Below are 12,620 nucleotides of genomic sequence, written 5' to 3'. Positions count from 1 at the left end.
TGATAAACGACAGTAATTTGACGGTTCGGCTATTTTTGTCCCAGTTGCAATAACGAGTCTACCACTGTGTACGCGCGCGTGGAAGTAATCACCGCGCCCTAGCTGTTATGTGCGAGCTTCATCATACAGAATAGTCCTAGTCTCCCAGTCGGAAAGGTAACATCTCATTACGGCCGAAAATCCTCCAATCCCCAAGTGTCTCATTACGGCTAAAATCTCATTACGGCCGAAGGTAGTCTAATTTCGGTCGAAGATGTTTCATCACGGTCAAAAAGGAAAAAAAAATATGGCACTGCAGGTTACAATACATATTTTGACTTTTGGCCGTGCGGCCGTACTGAGATTTTTCCGTAATGAGACATCCGCCGTAGTGAGATACAATCGTCGGAAAGGGATCATATACGTTCGCACCACGGTTGCCAATAAATTGCTTTCGCGCGTTGCTATAGAAACAACAGCGTGAATACAAGAGTGTATATATACATACTTATAAACATAAACACTCTATCAACCCTGCTAGATTAGATATCTTCGATTCTGCTACCATATGGATGCAGGGGCACAACAGGTTTCCGAGCAATCATCTCGAAGCATGTTTTCCGATGGTGAAGCCATGGTGATGATGAAGCCGATGGTGATGGTGGTTGCGGTGGTGGTACTGGTAAAAAGCTCGCCGTTGTCGGCCTCACAGAGGTGGGCAACGACTAATACCGCTGTCACACGGACACTTTCGATCCGCATTCAGCCAATGCTCATCGAGCTCAATGCGGATTCGGCCCTGCTACACGGACAAGTTCGAGCAGTATCGAACTCCGATCCTGCTTAACCCGATCCAGTTCGTTAAACGGGATTGAGATTCTCAAGACAGCTTGAAGACCGCCATTGGCGTCTTCAAACTCAGCGAATTTGTATAGTAGTAAACAACGACAATACATTAATTTGCAAATCTGCCTATAAAAACCCGTGGAATTTCACAGTTACTATTTCAGTCCAGGTATGACGGCGTTTGCTAATTTGTTTAATCTTGACCACACCCCCGGAAAGACTTAGTAACTTAGTAAACAGTTAATAATGCAGAAGCGGTTATTCTCGACCTTTTTGGGATATATTCGTCAATCCCAGCGTACTGCCTCGGGCTGTTAGCGCCGCCTGTCGACAAGCCAAACTTTCAATACGCATTGGGCCGTGTTAGCAGCATCGGCGCACCCGGAACGCTCTTGAGAAACTCGATGCGGATCAAATGGGGGGTCCCCGAAATCCACCATTAAGAATAAACGTTTAAGAATAAAGTATTCAAGAATAATCCGCTTAAAAAATACACTGTTAAAAATATATCTCCTAAAATAAACCGCTTACTGTCCCCGCTTAGAGATCACCGTTTAATAATTCACCATTAAAAATAAACTAATAAATAAAAAATCCCCTCACCCTCTAGCACGGAGGAGGTCTGATTGCAATTTACGTCGGGTTATATCATGTCATGTTAGGTTAGTTTAGTTTGGTTTCGGTTAGTTTGGGATAGTTTAGGCTAGTTTGGTCCTGTGAGGTTAGGTTAAGCCCCTTAGCTTGCAGTTCACCATGATTTGGGCCATACCACATGACTCTAGCAACTGTAGGGTGGATTTGGGGGGATTCTGAAACGATTTATTTTTAACGATATATTCTTAACCGCGGATTCCCTAGCGTTTATATTTAAACGGGGATATTTCGCCGATTATTTTTATGCGTTTATTTTTAAGCGTATATTCTGGGAGATATATTTTTAACAGTGGCTACTTACGCGTTTATTTTTGAAAGATTATTTTTAATGGTTTCAAACGGGATACACCCGATCAAATTCAGTCCGCATGGAATGTGCCGTGTGACAGGGGTATAACGCTCTGGCAGAATGTGCGTCCTGGGCCGACTTCTAAGGGAACTTCGAACCCGGTTACCTGCCAGAGCATTCCATTTCTACAGAGGAGCGTGCGTCGCACTGCTGCCCGCCGTTTCTTCGAGTGGAAGTCAATCACACGGTATACTTATTTTCGCATCACATGCATGCACACCTAATAGCGTCTTAACAGCATTTATTCTTCCTGCAATTAAGCGCTACATTGTCGCTATTAAACGGCTAAACAAAGCAACACTTATCCTACGTACGCTCCCACGCGTATATACAGGCCAAGCAACAGCGAGTCCCGCTTCCATATTTATCCCTCCCGTTCGACAACACGAAGTACAGCAGCAAATATGATATTGGACGAGATAGCGGAACTGCGCATAGAAAACTCCGTAATGAATAGGGACTCCGTGCGAGGTATTCGATTGCACGCTGCGGTTTATGCAAATGGTGCTGCTCTAAGAAGAAGAAAAAAGTCGAATATATTGGATGAAATTTTCGGTACGAGCATTATAAAGGAACCAGAGGGGAACATGGGAACAAAGGAACGTGAGCGTATTAATTCGACGAATTAAAGCGGTCGCTAAATTTTTTCAAAGTTTGTAGCTGTCGAAGAAACGAACTTCCGTGAAAGCGGACTATTTTCGATCGAGGAAGGACCCGAAACGGTGAATCGTCTCGAAACATTAAAACGAGAACTTCACCGTACAACACGCTATGCGCTAACGACTGCGCCCAATGGGAGAGAGAGGAGTTTTTATTGACACAAATATTTTTAGTAGTATACAATTAAGACTGAATGATACTACTGTTATCATTCCTAATTTGTGGAAAGCACGGGGCATACGCCTTTTCGTGACAGTTAACATACCTGCGCGTCAGTGTCACAAATAGGCGTACGCCTACTGTTTTCAACAGATCATGGGAGAGAACGCTGTCGTTCGGGATAATGGTTAGCTATAGGGGCGTCTCATGCACTATGAAGTTCTGCTTTAAGAGTATACGCCTTTGTGTGACCATCAACACAAGCACAAAATGTAGCTACAAAAAAAAGCATTCACCTCCTATCCCCCCTCCCCCCCCCCCCCCCCACACACACACAAAAAAAGGAGTAGGAAGGAATAACGGTATCATCCTCCTGAACGATGATTATGGTGTCATACAGTGAACTTCTGTTTTTGAGATTGTGGTAGATTGATTGGTCTTCCATAATGGTGGAACAGGTATATAGAGCCTTGAGGAGGATGAATTAGCGGATTTCTCACTGCGTCTTAAACATCCCCCAGGAATTAAAAAGAAAAGACTGATAAAATAAAGTGAAAGGGTAAAGCGTCTGAAAGATTACGCCGCTTATTTTCTTGAACAGACCATTTTACAAAAGCAAGTACCACCTGTGGCACGCAATGGGATCATGGGAAGTCACAGCGTCTTACAACATTACGAGACGACCAGAGGCAGAGGTAGAACAACAACAACAACATTCCCGGTGTGCGCAGCAGCAGCGTCAGCCGTGATAAACCATAACCGAAGTCGATATAGAGCAGTGTCCCTCAAAGTTCCCATGCTGCTGTGCGTTGCGCGCATGGTGGCGCGCGCGTCTTTGTAAAATCGTCTGTATTCATCGACCGTTAGGTTTTCCGGGCATGAATTACTCGCGAGGACTGCCGCGGAAACAACCGCCTCTGTCGCATTCGCTTTCTTTTTTAACGAACAGGTGGTATAAAAAGAGACCGCCAACAAAAACGCTCCGGATTTTTAAAAAAGAGCGAGGATCGAAAGAGCGTTCCGTCTTCGCACGAGAACGGCGTTAATAATAAGGCTGCCATATTCTCAGCCGACAGCATATAGAGGCAACGAGGCGTAGAAGTAACGCTGTGCTTCACGGATAAACGTCGCGAGCAAAATTGGATTCACAGCCAGCTGCGTGTGGGAGGGCCGCATGTGCCCCAGAGCGACGGTTTTGCTCCTCACCCTATTCATATTGTACGTTATTCTCGCGAACGCGTTATAACTGCTTTCGTCATCTTGCGCCTTGTGCAACATCCTATACAGGCAAGCGTGCAACTAACGGAGGGTTACCGCACGAAAGACAGGGAGATAAGAAGAAAATTAACATTTACAGCAGCTGCAGCAACGCGAACGATTGTACCTTGGCTCGTATATAGCTTAGCTCTCGTAGCTTTCTTACAGCGAGCGTGCTTTTATCAAGAAACATTCGCGCGTATTCCATCATGGCATATAGGCGCGCCTCGCGAAGCATATATGACGCAGTCGTGGTGGCTGACATGCTGGATACGTTTTACCGAAATGAAAATGACTTTCGGTGTAATGAGACACATTTGACCGAACTGAGATACTTGAGCATCACGTAATTATAGCACGTAATGAGACTTTTGATCGTAATGAGATACCATATACCGCGCGAAGCGCGGTAGGCATTCTTTTGAAGTCTTAATTAAATGCCTTGTTGGATGAGTAACCTATAGACAGGGCTGAAAGGAAGAACCCTGACTGCCTCTAATTATAATATTTTGCGGTGAAGCTCTGTTTAAAGAGTGCACAAGGTACACTTTCGAGAAACCTTAGCAACATCTGACAAGGCAGACAAAATTGGAGGCGCAGTTATTTAGACGGGGACCGCACAGCGGGCAAACGCGGGCTGCAGTATCGAACGACGTCCTCTATTTCCACGCTTCGCTGGCTGCAGATGCAGGAAGCGGCACTGTAAAACCAGAACCTAATTAAGACGAGCGTGTGCCCGTCTCAGCGTTTGATGGGAGTCCATAACGAGGCCGTCTGGCACTCTCCAATGTCACGACCGAAGGCACCCGCACGTGCAACGCAAACGCTACTCGGCACACGCCCTGCGGTTTTATTGAGGGGGAAGGGGGAACAGACCGAACAGTCTGTAGGAGCGGCCATTCGATATTCTCCCCCGGATTTGTTGAAAACGGGAAGTTTCGCGTCATTTCGTGACTCCATAGTGCAGTTACGTTAATCGTGACAAAATGGCGTACGCCCCCCGTGCATTCCACAAATCGGGAGAGCTTGTCCGCTTAATTAAAGGAACCATAGAAAGCCATCTCAAAGATGTTCTGTTTTTGACACATTATGAAAGGATGTGACTTGATTTGACGAGTGATACAAAAATTTTATCTGCATGGTGTACGCAATATGTTATTAAAAAATGAAACGCACCCGGACATCGACGCGCCCGTTCCCGCTCAACTCGCTCAGCGGGGTGAAACGAGGAGGAGGAGCAGGAGGATGAAAAACGTCACCGGGGACGTCATTACGGCTCCAAGAGCGACGGCACTCCTCCTTTTTCTTTCTCGCTTCTCTCCCAGTTCTTGGTGGCGGTCACAGGACCGTGGTAATGACGTAGCGCGGCGATGGATGGGAAAGGAGGCATTAAGAAGGCGCTAGTCTACACTGTTAAAGGGACGGTCTCGTACCCCCTGCCCCTCTCATAAAGTGTACATACCCTTCGATTGCCCTTTGTTGAAAATGGAATACTGCGAATTTACCCGACAAAACCCGTCACAGTTATTAAATAACCGAATTAAATTGATAAAGATTGCAGAGCATGCCGCGATCTGTCTTGGCCACGAAGAGAAGAGCACAAGAACGGCCACGTCGCCCTGCGGGAAAGCCCGTGATAGGATACAGAAATCGTCTGCTTTTGCGCGCGGTAGTGCATCGGCGTGAGCAGACGACTTTCAGAAGTTACTGGGGACCGCGGCAACTCTCGTACATTTTCTTTCAGTTTTCAGGTGAAAAACGCACATTTTAAGAAGTGGCAAACATGGTGGTTTAGAACAACTGTGTTAATCCTCAGAGACAAGTTAAAAGTCGCAGGACAATCCCACGACAACCCCACCCACAATCACAAATCTGAAGTCGCCGGCCATCGGCGCGCGCGGTCGCATTACAGCTCCGGCCAAAAATATATTACGCGCGCTTCCATTACACTCCCCGTTGCACACTGATCATGTTTCGAAATGAAGTGTCGCTGACGACGTACATGGAGAAGGAGTGCATGTTTATTTAAAAACTGCATTAAATACTCGCGGAAAGAAAACACGTGACATAGCTTCCACGTATCCGATTACGCGCCACATTATCGGATACCCCACAGCCAATGCTCGGACTAGTGTCCCCATTTCGAGAGCAAAGGGGATGACTCAACCCAAGGTGCTTCTGCAAGTTACAATTACCATGACAACGACAACGTACCCGCAGGTCGACGTCATGCGTGACGTATGCATGAGAGAAGCGCAGGTTTCGTCGTCTGCTATTACGGCGCGTTTCGACAAATTCCTCGAAAACGACTTGGTTATTCCGAACGAAACTTTGACGGTTGTATGTGTACAGTGCTCGTGAAGGTAGTTTTGGCTAAGTTTCGGAATCGCCCCGGCTGTACGAGACCGCCCCTTTAAAACGGAACTTTACCGCACATAACAAGCTGAAGGCCTACCACATTCCACGGAATGATACTGCTGCCACTTCCGGTTCGGAAAGTGCAGGGCGTACGCCTTTCTGTGACGATTAATAGAACTGCGCGTAAGTGTCACATAAACGATCAGAGGAAAGAACGATGTCATCCGGGATGACGTTTAGTGCGTGTTATGCGGAGTGTAGGTGGCGTTGGCACTACCACCCCGTCCTCGTGACGTCAACCCCACTCACTCACTCTCTTTCGGGCTCTCTGAAGGAGTTGAAGGGTTTGTATAGAGCGCGTCCAGATCAAACACTTGTACCGCGCGCTACGCAACACACGCGCACACCTACGGGAGCAAGAACCTGACCTAATGAACCTATCACGTTGCACGAACATGTGACCAATTTTTCTTTCCTCGTCTCCATTTTACTCGGATAGCATCCGGCAGGAAGACAGCTGTGAAGGGGTGGTAATTATTTATCAGCTTGCCGAAACTTCACGCAGGCAGGATCTGCTGAGACAGACTCCGCGATACAAAGATAGGGCACGGGTCCCTCTTTTGTTTTCAGGACAGTCGCCGAAAACAAAGACCCATGAAATCGATAATTCGGGAGGAGTTCAACGCCACCGGTGATTCTACAAAGACGGGCCTCCACGTGCGGAAGCGCAAAGACAGGAAGAACCGGTGAAGTGCGCGGGATAATTGAGACACTGGACGAGAAAGGAATTGCGATCAATTAAAAAATAGAAAAAGGACGGAAGCGTGGGTTAAGATAATGGGAAGGTCCAAAGGAACAGAGGACATTCCCATTTTAGTCCTTTGCCACGTGGACGACGAAAATAGCTCGCGTGCTCAATATAGGCAGTACGCTGTTACTGTAGGCTCCTATTTCGTTACTCACAATTACCATTAAAATGTACAGCTACATAGAATAAGTTTTATTGAGTAAAGAAGGCTGTCAAGGAACAGTACAACGGAAAAGCTTTTGGCGAAATCATTGAATGTTCAATGCATGAGTGAAATGGGCGTTATTCTCGTAGGATTTCCTTTTGTTATAAAGGGAAGATATACACCGTTAAAGTCGATCCATTTCTGAGATGTCAAAGCCTACGCTTATTCCAAGGAGTTGGGCCTTCCGTTCCTCAAGCCTCGACGACGAACGGGGACCGTCTTCAAGTAAAAGCTGGCAAACCATCAAACGCCTAAACACCATGGGCTGTTGACGAAGTGCAAAGAAATGCTTCATATTGTCATCCAAATGTACATATCTGCAGTTCCTTCGCATCCATATATAGTCAATTCAGGATTCTGTTGTTGCATGCAAAGTTTTCTTGGAAGCATGACTCGTCTTGCATTTCAAAGAGAATGACTCTGTTGGAAGGCAACATTTGATTTCCTCTCTTCATTTCTTTGATTTTGTCGGACGCATAAGGATTTCTGTCGCCCCCACTCCTATACTGGAAGCCATTACTTCCAAGTTCCAACAAACTTCCTGTATATAGGCCACGCGACAGCTCGCAGCGATAGACGATGTTTCCCCTTGTTTCTTTGTTACTTGGGGGGAAAAGCAATATAGATTTGCCGATACCCGAAGGCACATACGCAAGCGGCTACAGATTATTGGAGTACTGCCTCATGCAGGAGCTTTAGATTATCCGATTGGATGCGTGTACGATATATCTGCTTTAGGATTGTAGCAGCGCTCGCATTAATCACGGATACATAGCAACATACTCCGAAATGCCCTATATATAGTCGAAGTCTGCTTCCAGTATAATGACAATGCGTGGCTTGTGATGGTAATGCTAATGATAAGGTTAATGATAATTCGTGATACAACTGTTATCGTGCGCGACACCATGCGGTTGGTCTGTATATTAGTTTTGCCCAAACGAGTGTTCTTTTAGGCATGCGCCGATAGCTTAGTACACTGTGCACCGTATTTAAAGGTACCGTAAAGGTACGCCACCTACAGTCCTAAATATCCGAAGACTTTTCTATTAGACCAGGTGAGCCCTCAGTAGTCTTACGTCCCAATTTTCGTCCCAATCGCGCTCATAGATTTTCAGAAAATTAAAAAGTGAACCATTACGGGCAACAATGTGTCGAAGTGGCCACAAATGCGCATTGCACGTCAAGTACGGCGGCAAAACTACGTTGCGTGCGGACAACACTGGGTCTAAAACGAAATAAATTGGCTACGTGTCGGCTACGTAGCCATCATGAGCAGCAAGTCAGTCGGGGACATAGGCCACGGTTGCTTGACGCATTGGGGATTATTTGCCACAAGATGTCGCCCCGAGCCGTTTTACCCTATAGGGTGCAGGAATACTAGCTCCGTCTGTGTAGGATGGAGTCACGGTTTGTACAAGCGAATGCCACAAAGCCGCCATGTTGACGCCCACCCTTACCATGCATGAATGCTGTGTACCGATTTCCCCTACTTTTTCAAACCTCCTCTGCTATGTATTTACTCAACGCCAAAATGTAGTGTGTCGCTAAGCGTATATAGCTACATTATTGTGAGCGCATCGCGAGCTGTGCGTGGGCGTCAAGATGGCGGAAGTTCGTAGCAGACGACGCGGTTGTCTTCACCCTATATGCAGAGGGAGATAGTATTGGGGCACCCTATTTTACTCAAATTTTGCTAGCAAGTGTTCTCTGTCACATTTGCTTGTTGATCTGGGTTTACAAGAAACGAGCTGTTAAACTACACCGTCAACATAAAATGCCTGTCTAAGCATGTCTAAATAACGGCGTGTCTAAGCAACTCGGCCGTGATCGAACCGTCTCTTCCCGACAAAATCAACCCCACGTTGGGCTCGTATATCGTCGTCAGGAAATCTGTCTTTGCACAAGGGGACATCGCCGAAGGCCAAGAATCATCATATCCGGTGGGAACGTTGGCCCTTCCCAGCGTTCACGGTCTTCATTACATTAAGTATCTCAGCCAGAAGGCGCTACAATCGCGGCAATGTCGCGACCCGCATTTTATGGCAGGCAATCGTCTCGTGTTACGCACTGCTCGCATTCTCGAACCGTGATAATGTAGTCAACGTCACGTGACTTTTTTATGAATACGCTATGGCAGTTACAGTGTTGCCAGTGTTGTTACGGGGAAACGTGATTAACACCACGTCCCCTAGCAGGAAGAAACGCTCTCATGTCATTTCGTTGTTGCTACCTGAAGTCCCCATTCACATCTCGGATTGCTTTTATTTATTGAAAGCATCTGACATATAAGCGTATGAACATATCGCAACTTATGTGAATTGGCAACACTTAAGTGACGACCCGCCGTCGTTTGTAACACCTTGGTATTCTCCGGTGCCATTCTTTACAACGAGGGCAATTCAAACGCGAGTCATACAGTATGTATTTGTCCCTTCTTGTTGTTCCAGCCTCAGAACATCAGTTCTTTCAGTTTCATCATACATGTGCTATAAGCGTGATAACGCGCAATAAACACTTACGCTTTTTGCCTGAAAGAAAACAAGGCATATGAGAAGAGCCTATCACGCAAAATCATATCGGATATGAAAACTTGCGATCTCACAGGTAATCGCAAAGCCTACCTTTCTTGTCTGCTGAACAAGAGAAACAGTTAGTTCATTATTTTCTGTTTGACTATACAAATCATTATAGCGTTACTTTCACGTATACAGCTCAACGATACAAAGACGTTGAACGGTGTATTTATCTTTCATACTTTACCAACCTTTCCTTACGGAGTCTGTCGGAAGAGAGGACAAACCACAAACATCACACAAGTGAAAACTGACAGCTCTCACTTTGACATAAATGGCTCAAGGATCACGGACTTGTCGACAACAGCATATATACACATATCTGGCCGCACTAGCATACACACGAAGCGTTGTTACAAAGCACGCCTGTCAAAACCGCAACAACCGCGTTCCTTGATCTGGATTAATTCAGAGAATAACGCGTATTACCTCTAGACATGATGCCGGAATTTTCGCCGGGATCACACGACGACTGCCGAACACCTAAAAATTCGCGCGCTCCTCAAACAATACACAGAGCTTTCGCTTCGTCTTCGTCGGTTCTGGATGGTACGAAGAAGTTTATCTGTTACGAGAAATGTCATTAATTAGTAGATCGTCGTTACCTGGATCACTGCTACAGGATTAGTAAACGTCAAAAAATGTACCAGGATTTGTTTTACGCTATACAAATCGAACGTATGGTCACACTTGGGCTAGCTGTTCGTGTCCCTGTAGTATTTTTCGAGGAAGCACGCTTAAATTGTGTAAGCGACTGCAAAATCAAGATGCGTAGAGGGTGCATGAGTTCGTCGGGGAGAGCAAAGTGTCCAAAAACAGAGGTTCACCGCATAGCACGCTCCTAGCCAACCATGGTCCCGAATGACAATGTTCTCTCCCTCGATTTGATGAAAATTGGGGGCGTACGCCATCTTTGCGGCAATTATGAACTGCATAATTGCCACAAAAATGGCGTACCCCCCGTTTTCAGCAAATCAAGGGAGAGAACGATGTCACTTGGGATGATGGTTGGCAACGTTAATAGATGTAGGTATAAATATAGGTATAGATATAGATATAGGATATCTATTAACGTTGGATGGTTGGCTAGGAGAGTGCTATGCGGTGAAGCTTATTTTTAAGAGTGTATGACGAAACATGGCAAGATCGACGACACTTAACCACACATAAAATTACGCACGGCCTATTAATGGCTTTTCAATTACGTCTCTCACTCAAAAGCCGCCATTTTACTCTTGTGTCTGTTTTACATTCACATCACCACAAACAGGTGGCGCTGCCCACAATTATGTGACAAGCGGACGCACTAATCCTCTTCCCCTGTATATGCTTGCGCCACCTGTGTGTGGTGGGCATGAAAATGAAGCACGCACAGACAAAAATGGCGGCTTTTGAATGGGATGGGCCATTGAAAATGCACGGGACGAGAGTTTGTTTGATTCGTAGTTTTTATTCTTCTACAGGATCGTAACGGCTGCAAAGAATTCCGATAAAAGTTCAGACAAATGGCTATGAGCCTGCAAAGTTTGGGACGGCATAAACCCAGTCAATACATAATACGTCTTGAGTGTGCAAGTAACATTTGGGATCCGCATAAGGAGGTCACATCTAGAAAAAAAAAAAAAAAATGAAAGGATAGCGAACCGGCTTCTGAGATTTATATATTCCACGTACGGCAGGCAAGTTTCAGTAGCTTATCTATAAGCCATAAAGCGAAACTTGAAACATTAGAAAAAAACGTAGAAAAATTGCGAGGTTAAAATCATTTAAGAGATTATGGAATGCGCGCAAAAGACAAGGACGAAGGATGGGGACAACAACGGCGCTTCGTCTATCATCCTTCGCCCTTACCTATTGTGCGCATTCCATAATGTCTGATGCATACGAACTAGCCCAACGTCTTTTGTTAACGATAATTAAAAATCAATTGGGTATCCAGGGAAAACGCTACATTATTCCGAGGGACATGGAATACAAGGTACAGGGCAGCGCAAATGCGGACACGTCATCATTCCACTCTAAAACCTCTCCAAAGCAGAATAAATGTTTTCAGATATTCATATTTTGTTCGGACATTAGAAGATTGGATTAGGCTTGCGTGGAGTATAGTAGACCGCATAAACAATGTACCAGCTTTTGTTATGGCACTGGAGGGCTTCGTGTGACTTGGGCACCACTGGAGATTTGTTGTTCGCTTGTTTTGCTTGTCGTTTTTCCTTTGGTGTCTCCTTTTTTCCTCTATTGTACGGGTGAGTGTTCTTGGGGAAGGAAGGAGTTGTGCGCCGTAATTTGTTTTTGAACGCGATATCATTGTGTGAAATTATTGTTCTCTCCTGTTATGGCTCGTCAAGGGCCAACGGTATCTATAAATAAAAATAACAATTTCTACACTAACTTTGTATAATCGTCTTTTATATCAGTGGTTTAAGTGGCAAACACAACGGGTGCGAAAAATCGGATGGAGGGAGTCATTATTACAGGTACGTTGTAATAGCTTTATCTATCATTGCTGACATGCAAGCTGAAGTAATACTGGCCTTCCCGTAAGAGATGCACAGGAACAAAAAAGTGAGGGGTTATCGCCAAACATTTTGGGGGTGGGGGGTGTTTCGGGGGTTTCAGGATAAATGACTGTTTTATATTCATCCAGCATAGCTTTGGGGCCAAATGTCACCACCGAAATTCAAACTTTCGCTTTCATTCTTTTCGTTGGCAACCTGCGAAGCTCCCTTTCCGACTATTGCAAGAAGCCAGTCAATCTGAAACCCA

At 45.5% G+C, this 12,620-nt stretch overlaps 1 protein-coding gene and 1 long non-coding RNA gene across 3 annotated transcripts in view; both read right to left on the bottom strand.

The window, feature by feature from the left end:
• Positions 1-12,620, bottom strand: part of LOC135399223 (cAMP-dependent protein kinase type II regulatory subunit-like) — a 110,309-nt gene that overhangs the window by 37,591 nt on the left and 60,098 nt on the right. The gene's annotated exons all lie outside the window — the stretch shown is intronic.
• Positions 9,899-10,377, bottom strand: LOC135399224 (uncharacterized). Its single transcript, XR_010424226.1, has 3 exons — positions 10,281-10,377; positions 10,043-10,057; positions 9,899-9,911 (listed from the first exon to the last, which is right to left on the bottom strand). It is a non-coding gene; the product is annotated as an uncharacterized LOC135399224 (long non-coding RNA).

The sequence above is a fragment of the Ornithodoros turicata genome, chromosome 6, assembly GCF_037126465.1.
Source record: "Ornithodoros turicata isolate Travis chromosome 6, ASM3712646v1, whole genome shotgun sequence".
In the NCBI taxonomy this organism is placed as follows: Eukaryota; Metazoa; Arthropoda; class Arachnida; order Ixodida; family Argasidae; genus Ornithodoros; species Ornithodoros turicata.
The sequence above is the reverse complement of the archived record's forward strand: the minus strand, read 5'-3'. Positions and strand labels throughout refer to the sequence as shown.